Source organism: Babylonia areolata, chromosome 1 (genome assembly GCF_041734735.1).
Source record: "Babylonia areolata isolate BAREFJ2019XMU chromosome 1, ASM4173473v1, whole genome shotgun sequence".
NCBI lineage: Eukaryota > Metazoa > Mollusca > Gastropoda > Neogastropoda > Buccinidae > Babylonia > Babylonia areolata.
Genome location: NC_134876.1, coordinates 44,584,730 through 44,597,229, shown reverse-complemented (window position 1 = coordinate 44,597,229; position 12,500 = coordinate 44,584,730).

Sequence of the window (12,500 nt, the reverse complement as noted above, 5' to 3'; positions counted from 1 at the left end):
GCTACAGCAACAACAACGACAACGACAACAACAACAACCAGCAAGGACTGATACTGGCACCGGCACACCGACACACTAGACAGACAGACAGGACAGACAGACAGGACAGACAGGACAGACAGGACAGACAGGACAGACAGACAGACAGACAGGACAGAAGTTGCGCACACGCTCTCACGCCAATACGTTTTATTTTGTTTTTTTAAGAAACGAGGACGTGTCTCAGACTTACAGTCCACAAGGGAGTCCAAATAGAAGCCAGGGTGCTATATTTCTGTTCTGCCACACACCGACCGGTGGGTCCACTGATCCGAAGATGCTCGAAGTGCCAGGACTAAAGAAGAAGAAGACGAAGAAAAAGAAGAAGAAGACGACGAAGAAGAAGAAGAAGTACACTTCAGGGACAAGGAGACCGGAGCAAGACACAAAGGACCATGGTGGGAGAGGAGGGCACATCAAAGATACGATGTACAAGAAGATGGTGAGAAAGGCCTGGGGCTTTTCACATCAAAGACTTCTTTCAGCTGAGTCCGCCAACAACATCTCTTTCAACGCGGCTGCTGCTGCTGTCAAGATGGCTCGAGGCAACAACTCTCCAATAACATGGTTGGTGAGCGAATATGTCTATATATATATAGGTGGATATATATATATGCCGTGTGTGTGTGTGTGTGTGTGTGTGTGTGTGTGTGTGTGTGTTCCCCCTTCTCTCTCTCTCTGTCTTTGAATCTGTCGGTCTGTTTCTCTCGGATTCCCATCTCTTTCCCTATATCTCCCTCTGGTGGGTTTAGGGGTGGAGGCATGCATGCGTGCGTGCGTGTGTGAGAGCATGCGCGCTTGTGTGTGTGTGTGTGTGTGTGGGTGGGTGGGGGGTATATATGTGTATTTGTTTTGTATGTGGTGTATGAATGCGCCTTTATATTTTACGAATCCATTCTGGAAGTCTGTGTTTGTCTTGTCAACGAAAGCTACATATACGTATCCACTCCCGCACTGCAATTTTTTTTTTTTTAAACCCACCCAGTTCAGTACATACCCATTTCACACCTCCCCCCTCTTAGTTGTACAAGTGTGTGTGGGTCAGCGAGCGGAATGATGGATAAATGAGTGGGTGGGTGGATGGATAGATGGATGGATGGAAGGAAGGATGGAAGGAAGGGTGGATGGGTGGGTGGATAAAAGGAAGGATGGATGGATGGAGCGATGGGTGGATAAAAGGAAGGAAGGAAGGAAGGATGGATGAATGGAGCGATAGGTGGATAAAAGGAAGGAAGGAAGGATGGATGTATGGATGGAGCGATGGGTGGATAAAAGGAAGGAATGAAGGAAGGATGGATAGATGGAGCGATAGGTGGATAAAAGAAAGGAATGAATGAAGGAAGGATGGATGGATGGATGGATGGATGGATGGATAAAAGGAAGGAAGGATGGATGGATGGATGGATGGAGCGATGGGTGGATAAAAGGAAGGAAGGATGGATGGATGGATGGAGCGATGGGTGGATAAAAGGAAGGAATGAAGGAAGGATGGATAGATGGAGCGATAGGTGGATAAAAGAAAGGAATGAATGAAGGAAGGATGGATGGATGGATGGATGGATGGATGGATGGATAAAAGGAAGGAAGGATAGATGGATGGATGGATGGAGCGATAGGTGGATAAAAGAAAGGAATGAATGAAGGAAGGATGGATGGATGGATGGATGGATGGATGGATAAAAGGAAGGAAGGATAGATGGATGGATGGATGGAGCGATGGGTGGATAAAAGGAAGGAAGGAAGGATGGATGGATGGAGCGATGGGTGGATAAAAGGAAGGAATGAAGGAAGGATGGATAGATGGAGCGATAGGTGGATAAAAGAAAGGAAGGAAGGATGGATGGATGGATGGATGGATGGATGGATAAAAGGAAGGAAGGATGGATGGATGGATGGATGGAGCGATGGGTGGATAAAAGGAAGGAAGGAAGGATGGATGGATGGAGCGATGGGTGGATAAAAGGAAGGAAGGATGGATGGATGGAGGGATGGGTGGATAAAAGGAAGGAAGGAAGGAAGGAAGGATGGATGGATGGATGGAGCGATGGGTGGATAAAAAGAAGGAAGGATGGATGGATGGATAAAAGGAAGGAAGGATGGATGGATGGAGCGATAGGTGGATAAAAGGAAGGAATGATGGATGGATGGATGGATGGATGGATAGACAGAGGGATTGGGAAGGTAATCCCTATAAACTGACCGTGGCTAAAATGACAAAGAACACCACCAAACATCAAGAAGTATTTCCGATGGCGGAAGTCATCCGCAGAAATGTTCGAGAAGATTATCTGACTCCCAGCTTTGCTTCACCCTAGTGGGTGATTCAAGACTGGGCCAGGAGCCAGTGAAGCACGCTGAATCGCTGTACGGGCACAGCGCTGGGTGAGGCTATCTGTGACAACAGTGGACTGTAATATCTCCCTGGGCGTTGCTTTGTGCGACTGGGATGAAACTCTAAGCTGCTTGTGTGTGTGTGTGTGTGTGTGTGTGTGTGTGTGTGTGTGTGTGTGTGTGTGTGTGTGTAGACCGATGGTCTGGTCTGGCTTCCGGAATTGATTAGTTCGGTTTTCTTTCTCTGTGTCTCTGTCTGTCTCTTTCTCTGTATCTATTCTCCTTCGTGTGTGTGCATGTATATATATATATATATATATATATATGTACACATACATATATATATTATAGTGTGTGTGTGTGTGTGTGTGTGTGTGTGTGTGTGTGTGTGCGTGTGTGTGTGTGAGTGGACCGATGGTCTGGTCTGGCTTCCGGAATTGATTACTTCGGTTTTCTTTCTCTGTATCTCTGTCTGTCTGTCTGTCTGTCTGTCTGTCTCTCTCTCTCTCTCTCTCTCTCTCTCACTCTCTCTCTCTCTCTCTCTCTCTATATATATATATATATATATATAGTGTGTGTGTGTGTGTGTGTGTGTGTGTGTGTGTGTGTGTGTGTGTGTGTGTGTGTGTGCACTCACACACACTTTTCAGAGAGAGAGAGAGAGAGAGGTACATTATTAAACAGGGTCCTGGGAAGAGAAAACGACGACACAAAACAGCTGGTGACATATGTCCCATCAATGATGGAAGCCTGGCATTCAGACCACAGCCTGCCGCAACAATGAGCACGGAGGCATGGACACGTCCAGTGGAAGAAAAGAAGAACAAAACGCTCCAGTCCTTTCCCGCCAGGACTGTTGATGTGAGCGTGTTTAACCCCTTAACTGCTGCCGACGAGTTGGCTGATCAGTGAAGGGCTGTCGGCGCATTGAGATAAGACATTCAGGATGTATGTCAGCCATCAATCTTTGTTTGTCTGAACTTCTTTCTCTTCGCACTGGGTAACATTTGTTCGACAAAATCAATCACACCTTTGGAAGTAAACGAACGATCGTCACTGCACTTCAAAACCATGTCACACTGATCTCGTTTCGAACAACGTTCAGCAGTGAAGGGGTTAAAACATGCACGGGGGGCGTTGAGTGGTGTGGCTGAGTGGCTTAACTCACTCAGTACGGCCAGTCCTCTCTTCTCCTCTACACAGACCCCTCGGATGTCCAGTGGGTGTCTGAATGACACAACCTTTAGCTTCCGTCGTCAGAATTGTGGTATTCTTTGTCAACATTCACCTCTTCAGTATAAGAGCCTTCCGCTTGCAATATTTTGATGGTGGTAATTGGGATGAAACGCTGTTAACGCCGTCTCTTTCGCCGTTCGTATGGAGAGAATTAAGCCTTTGTAGCCATGGGCCTGGGTTTGGTTCCTGAGATCTCAAAACCATCACAGCCCTCTTCTTCCATAACGAAAACATGAACACACCCAGCCCAGTGTGAACCTCCCCAGCTCTGCCCCGGTGACCCCCGTAAAACAGAGTATGGCTGCCTAATTGGTGAGCTGAAAAAAGTATACATGCGCAAAAGATCAAACGTAGAGAAAGAAAGAATAAACCAAGAAGAAAGAATAAGAAAAAAAGAAGAAAAATAGTAGAAAATAAGGAGGAGGAAGAGAAGAAGAAGAACAACAACAAGACACAGTTTTTCTTGGGCTGGGTAAGTAGCAGTTTAAAGGATTAGGGCCTGCCGTATGCATTTTGTGTATAATATATCCATTGTCGGTCAAAGTTTTGTCCTTCTGACATCAAAACACTTTCATAAACACTGTTCGCTATGAGAAGTTAGGGCCTGTCAAACATAAAATGAAAGGAAGCAATAAACTAACAACCTGACTGACTGACTGGCTAACAAAATGACTGACTGACTGATTCACTGACCAACAAACTAAAAGCTGTTACATCGTTCGTTTGCGCAACCCGTCTTCCTTTTCAAAGCATAGCGATTTCGCGCAACCTCCCATTCCTGCCCGAGCATTGCTTGTTTGTGCACCTTCCTCATTATATATATATTTTAACCGTACATCATTTGTTTATGCAACCTGGCCTGCATTCTCATATATCACCTGTTTGTGCAACCTTCTGTATCGTGTCCGTACATCGCTTGTTTTCGCAACGTCCTCTTTATTGTCCATATATCGCTTGTTTTCGCAACGTTCTCTTCATTGTCCGTACATCGCTTGTTTTCGCAACGTCCTCTTTATTGTCCGTACATCGCTTGTTTGCGCAACGTCCTCTGTATTGTCCGTACAGCGCTTGTTTGCGCAACGTCCTCTTCATTGTCAGTACATCGCTTGTTTGCGCAACGTCCTCTGTATTGTCCGTACATCGCTTGTTTACGCAACGTCCTCTTCATTGTCCGTACATCGCTTGTTTGCGCAACGTCCTCTTCATTGTCCGTACATCGCTTGTTTGCGCAACGTCCTCTTTATTGTCCATACATCGCTTGTTTGCGCAACGTCCTCTTATTTGTCTGCATGGGCACTGGTGTTTCCCTGCTTGTTTGTTTGTTTGGTGATTTTCGCGTTGCTTGTTTAAGCAGACTGGTTTTCTCGCCCGAGCATCGCAAGTCTGTGCAACCTGACTTTCCTTTTCCAGGCCTCGTGTGTTTAGCTGTCAGTGCTGAGCACAATGGGGCGTGTTGTGCTGCAACAGATCGATGGACATGTGACACCGGGCATGAAAAGAGGCCACGTTGACACGACATCTGTCATTGAGCACGGAGAGACAAGCCAGCAACCCATGAAGAACTTGACGCAAACAAACTGCAGTGATAAAGCGTGCGCACATGTGCGTGCACACACACACACACACACACACACACACACACACACACACACAGATAAACAAACAGACAGCTGTCCAGCTTTCCCCCCAGCTTTTTTTTTTTTTTCAACATTAAAAAAATATTTAGCTAAATGGTAAACTGGTAAATATATCAAGAAGACCCCAGAGAGAGAGAGAGGGGGAGGGGGACAGAAGCACAGAGCAGACACACACACACACACACCACACACACACACACACACACACGCACACACAGATATACAAACACAGACAGACCCAGAGGTAGGAGGGATGCTGTAGCTGACGCTTTTAAACTGCTTTTTAAAATCACCATTTTCAAGCACATACTTTCCATGGAACTAATCGTGACCCGTTACACTGCAGTGTCAAGTGGACCAGTTTGCACGCGACATGCACGCTGAACTTGAACACTGTGCTCGTGGCACTTGATCGCTCTGCTCAACAGCCGGTTCTCTCGGTGAACACGCCATGAAACATTCATTTCATTAGGGGGGTCTCCATGGCGGGCCGTCACCCAACAGTCCGACACCGTGCTGCACGTGTCACTAATACGGTAATAAAAGTTGTATGGCTACGTGGGGGCGTCAACAGTGTATTGTTCCTACGTCTCTCTGCGCCCACCTCCGCCCCCACCCTTCCCCTCTCCCAATCCCCCACCCTAAAAAAAAAAAAATAATTAAAAAAAAAAGAAAAAAAAAGTGCAGACCCAGGAAAAAAAAAGGAATAAAAACTACATTCCAAACATTTGTATACTTTGCTGTTCAAAGTAAAATGTTGATAATGTACGTTTCTCAAACTTTTTTTTGTCCAGGAGAATTGCCTTTTCTCATCGTTTCCGGTTTCGCTGAACACCTAAATGGTTCAGGTTGTTGTTGTTGATATCATTAGTGCTTTTGTTAGCCGTTCTTTAAACATCAATACTTTTCTATCGACAAGATATTCACATTTTTGTTAAACCGCCCGCACGTTAAAAGAAAAAAAAGAAAAAGAAAAAAAGAGGAAACAACGAAAACGGAGAAAGTTCAAACGGTGTGTTGGTTCATTCTGCAACTGTAATAAATGTAGCCGTTTACCGAGTGATTCTAATAGGGTACGGCACAAAGGACTTAACTAATGATGATTTACTGTATTAAAGGATAGATGAGAATTCCCACGCACAGGCCAGGAACATATAGAGGCCAGTCACATATGGGGTTTTCTATTGTTTTATTTACAATAGTTATGAGAACATAAGAAAAGAACTAAGAGGAAGACATAAAAAGAGAATATAAGAAAGAGAAGAACTAAAAGAGAAGACAGTGCCTGGAATGACATAAACAAATGTCATAAGCACAACATGCCGGCACAAGTGAATAGTAAAACACATGTATACATATTACATGGAAAGACTATCACTCGGGTTTGGGATACGCAACAACATAATGCATAGACCAAACGCTGACATCAAATGACATTTCTGATACATTAAATTGCGCAGTTAAAGTGATTGAAGCGATGCTGACGTGGTGAAAGTACACTGACAGTATAGATTTGGTAAAGCTTATACTGTGTCAAAGTGACTCAAATGAATCAGTTTATCATATAGCACTATACTGGGGTAAGCCATATAGAAGAGAGCATGATAACTAAGTTACAATTAACAGACAGATACATATCAGGTGGTTTTAACCAGTAGCTGATATTAATCAAACACTATCTTGTAATCACCACAACAGAATACTATGCACATCTTAGAGTTCGGAGAAACAGTGAAACACTATTTCATCAGTGACAGCAAATGAGAAAGAACGCGTCATATGCACTCACTAGAATATTCTGGAACAAACTATTAGTGTCCAGAGACGTCACTGACTGTGACGTTAAGAAGAATCAGATGGAACACTGCGCCAAGCATATGACGACATGGCAATTTTCTAAATCAATCATAGCCGAGCTGTGACTAACATGTCAAAGCAATAATTGAACAAAGCAATAACTGAACATACTCATATGAACACAAGTACTGTGTCGAATAATACAATTTACAAATCTGACAAAAGAGTTATTAATTAATTACGGTGGAACAGAAACACAAGTTTCCACTCAGCCAATGACGTACCGCGATGCGACACTGGGCGAGCCGTGAGCAGATGTCTGGTGAAGAGGACAAAATGATGTAAGCGGAGTAACGTCACACATTCTGGGCGCGAAAACTGTCGACTGATGTAGCTCGTGTGTGAGCAGTTTTGGAGCAAGCATAGCGCGCTTGGTCACATAAAAAAAGAAAAGAAAAGAGTCTAGTATGTAAGTTGCAGTGGTTTGGAGCGCCGCTGTTTGCTATTAGTCGTAATTCTAGAGCTTTCTCTGGAACTGAACTTTAATCGCTATGTTTTGTTTTGTTTTTCTTGAGCTGAGATACCACAGCTTCTTATCTTGTGATGAACATCAGCTAATAGTACTTCTTGCTCTCCTCGAATTCTCAAAATTCACACATCATAAACCGAACTTCTTCTTGAGTTCGGCTTCCATTACGTCTTGGGCTAAGCTGTTACATTATTTTTTTCTTGCAGTAAACTTTCACTCCTATTTCTTCCTCATTTTCTTGTCTTCTTCTGCATGTTTATCATCAATATCGTTATTGTCATCATCTTTATTTTTTAAGAATAACGTTCATCACTACTACTTCGGCTAAACTACCCATGCTTCTATTTAAGCCAGATTTTCAAGATACAAGATTTAAAAAAATGTCAGCTGTTTTAAACAACGTCTTCGTCTTGAACTCCCGCAATTACTTCACTTTTACTTTACATTACTTTTGCTGCGCATGGTTAGCCATAGGTCTACAGTGTAGTGACACATAAATGCAACACAGTCGATGTAGTGACAAAATGCGTGCAACACAATCGATATCATTTATCGCACAGTGTATGAATGCGGGTCGTGTTAATATAACGCTTATCTTCACAGGGAAACAATGCAGCGATACTGACAACACAATAAGCAAACTGACACACAAAGGAACAGGCGTACATGCGTGTCAACAGGAACTGGCAACACAGAGAGAGACAGAGACATAGAGAGAGACAGACAGACCGACCGACATACAATTAGATAGACAGCTGCACAGAGAGAGAGAGAGAGAGAGAGAGAGAGAGAGAGAAAACTCGGATAAAAGGATAAGCTACAAGGTTCTTTTCACCTTGCCCCCACAACAACAAAATAACAATAACGTTTTTAATTATGGAGAAAAAACAACAACAACATTACTGGAGTAAAGACTACATAGATTTCGTGTCTTTTGTTATTCAGTTTATGAAAGCTTGTAATTGATGCCAGATGTGCAGTCTTCTGCTGTCTGTGTGTTTGAATCAGTACAGCGGACTATCGGGGATTGGGCAGGTTTTGTTGTCAACTTTATCTGCCGTTGGAAAACTGCATTCATGTTACTGCATTCTTGATTAAAACAACGAGCATGGCAAAATCACCCTTTAAAGTAGCTTCACACGAACGACCTTTGTCATTTAAAGCAAATCTGATGCAACGGACACTGTGTGGGTGTTAGGAAAATGCCTTCTTGCAAGGCCGATGAGCTATGTAAACCGCCTCCGTAACCTCAGCTCCCAATAAAGAAGCTTTACACACAAGGAAACGACATTGTTAACTTAAAAAAACACACCAAACTTTCACACACACACACACACACACACACACACACACACACACACACTTTGTAAAACAACCTCCTTTCCTTCAGACTCCCTTTCCCTAACTCCCTAACACACACCCCCAACCCCCAACCCCCACCCCCACCCCCAGCAGAAACCAGGTCACTCCAGCCTGATGAAGACGAAGACAAAGACAAAGGAGGGACCAGCAAGTAACAAATCAATAAAACGTCTGCTGTGAGGACGCCTCGGGACAGTGAAGGACCACCGCTAGAAAACCGAGAGAGGGAAGGAAGTCAGCCCGAGACATGGGAACGTTTGAACAGGCGGGCAGGCTTGGCACTGATGTGTGGTCCTTAGTTAGAACCATTGGCCTTTAATTCACGACAGGACAGAATTAGTACAAAACGGAGAGAGTGTATGACTTGACTGAAGTATGCAAAATAGATAAATAAATAAATGAATGTTTTATGTTAGTTGTAATTTTTTTTTTTTTTTCATGTAAAGCGCCCTGAGCTGTTAGTGAGAAAGGGCGCTATATAAATGTACATTATTATTATTATTATTATTAAATAAATAAATAAAAAAAGCTCAGGGATAGCCTTTTAACTTTTCACTTCTCTCTTCACCGACATGAAACAGCTCTCTGTTTCTGTCTATCTGTTAGTCTGTCTGTCTGTATCTTTGTGTGTGTGTGTGTGTGTGTGTGTGTGTGTGTGTGTGTCTCCCACCCCCTCCCCCCCCGCAAGCCCCCCCTCCCCCCAAAAAAAAAATCCGCGTACACTTTCATCGATCGACACGGGAGCAGAAGCCATGAATGGACAAAGCCGTTCGTCCCAGATGCAATTCCTCTCCCTTGCCCCCCTCCCTCCATCCTTGGCATTATTGGCGCTGGCTATTAAAAGTCTGGACAGTATCGACATTTTTTTTTCAGTCAGACTTTGTCATGGGTGCCTTTGTCCAGTGGTAGCCTACATTTCCGATTGGCGTCAGCAGTGCACGAGTGGAAGGGTAGGAAGACACACTATTCATCGTGCCTTTGTAACTGGGGAAAAAGAAAGTTGGCTGGTGATCAAGTGTCAGCACTTCTTTCTCTGTACCTTTGGAAACCAAGCAACAGGACTGGCTGGTCTGCCGCGTTCAAATAAAATACGCCTCACTTCCAACTCAGATAGATGAATATACAGACTGATAGGTAGACAGATACACACACACACGCACACACACACACACACACACACACACACACACACACACAGATAGATAGATGGACAGACAGTATATAGGCTATATATATATATATATATAGAGAGAGAGAGAGAGAGAGAGAGGTGTGTTTGTGTGTGTGCGTGTACAGAGAGAGAGAGGCAAACTAGCTAGACAGATAAATATATAAATAAATAGTTCGATGGATAGGGATTGATGTGCTGGAATGTATTTCCTGTCATTTCCCAAAGAATATTTCATTAAAAAAAATTGTGTTGTGTTGATGAGGGAAGAGGGTGTGTGTGTGTGTGTGTGGGGGGGGGGGGGCAAGAAGACAGCTAGCTGCCCAATCAATCAATCCTTCAATCAGTCAACCGATCAGCCAATTAATCAATCGTTCAATGAATCAAACAATGAACCAAACAAAGAAAGCTAATAATCAAATTCAAAGAAGGCCACGATCCAATCTAACGTGGGGTACATTCATCTCAGGTTTGTGTGTGTGTGTGTGTGTGTGTGTGTGTGTGTGTGTGTGTGTGTGTGTGTGTGTGTGTGTGTCTGTCTGTCTGTCTGTCTGTCTGTCTGTCCCTCTCTTCATCCCTCCCTCCCTCCCTCTCTCTCTCCCTCCTACCCCCTTCCTTCTCTCCCTCCCTCTCTCCTTCCCTCTTTCTCTCCTTCCCTACCCCCATCTCTCCCTCCTTCTCTCCTTCCCTTCCCCCCTCTCTCTCCCTCCTTCCATCTCTCTGTCTCTCTCTCCTCTCTTCTCCATCCTTCCTCTCTCCACCCCTCTCTCCTCTCCTCTTCCCTCCTCTCTCTCCCTCTTCCCCTCTCTCTGTCTCTCTCCCTCCTTCCCTCTCTCTGTTTCTCTCCTCTCTCTCCTCTCTCTCCCTCCTTCCTTCCTCCTTCCCCCTCTCTCTCTCTCCCTCCTCCTCCTCTCTCTCCCTCTCCTTCCCCTCTCTCTGTCTCTCTCCTCTCTCTCCCTCCTTCCTTCCCTCCTTTCCCCCCTCTCTCTCTCCCCTCCTTCCCCCCTCTCTCTCTCCCTCCTTCCCTCTCTCTGTTTCTCTCCTCTCTCTCCCTCCTTCCTTCCCTCCTCTCCCCCCTCTCCTCTCTCCCTCCTTCCCCTCCTCTCTCTCCCTCCTTCCCTCTCTTCTGTCTCTCCCCTCCTCTCCCTCCTTCCCCTCCTCCTTCCTCCTTCCCCCTCACTCTCTCCTCCTCTCCCTCTTCCTCCTCTCTCCTCTCTCCCTCCTCTCTCCCTTCCCTCTTCTGTCTCTCTCCTCTCTCCCTCCTTCCTTCCCTCCTTCCCCCTCTCTCTCTCTCCCTCCTTCCCCCCTCTCTCTCTCCCTCCTTCCCTCTCTCTGTTTCTCTCCTCTCTCTCCCTCCTTCCTTCCCTCCTTCCCCCCCTCTCTCTCTCTCCTTCCCTCCTCTCTCTCTCTCTCCTTCCCTCTCTCTGTCTCTCTCCTCTCTCTCCCTCCTTCCTTCCCTCCTTCCCCCCTCTCTCTCTCTCCTTCCCTCTCTCTGTCTCTCTCCTCTCTCTCCCTCCTTCCTTCCCTCCTTCCCCCCCCTCTCTCTCTCTCCTTCCCTCCTCTCTCTCTCTCTCCTTCCCTCTCTCTGTCTCTCTTCTCTCTCTCTCCCTCCTTCCTTCCCTCCTCCCCCCCCCCCCCTCTCTCTCTCCCTCCTTCCCTCTCTCTGTCTCTCTCCTCCATCCCTCTCCCCCTCACCCGCTTCATCTCTTTCAGTCACTTACCCCTTACCCCTTACCCAAACATCCCGCAGCGCTTTTCCATTCACTCACCCCGAAGCCAACCCAAACATGCAGAGAAGCTGTGGAATATTCATAAGGTCCGGAAGCCTGCCCGACATCGGTCAGCAATTTTCTCCATTCAGATAGACTCGCTCTGGGGGGCTGAGGGCGGGGTGGGGGTGGGTGGGGGTGGGGGGTTACAACTGGCTCCCACAGTGCCCAGTAAGTTCCTTGATTTATCTGTCTGTGTAACACTTGACGGGAAGTTGGGTTGAATAAGTTGGAACTTCCTTTATTCTTTGTTCACATGCTAAGGGTGTTGTTTGTTTGTTTGTTTGTTGTTCTCTTCTTTCATTTATCGCCACAAAAGACGGATCATGATCTATTGCAAAAAGGAAAAAGGACGAGGAGGATGAGAAGAAGAAGAAGAAGAAGAAGAAGAAGGAGGAGGAGGAGGAGGAGGAGGAGGAGGAGGAGCATCAGCAGCAGCAGCAGAAGAAGAAGAAGAAGAAGAAAAAGAACTGGTATTGATAATTTTTTTTATGATCATTCACGACGTGATTGTTGGTTTACTGCTGTGAAAATGGATTTGTAAACAATGTATAAGAAGAAGGAGAATATAAAAGAGAACCAGAAAAACAACGACAACAAAAACCCTAGACAACATGGAAACAGCTACAACA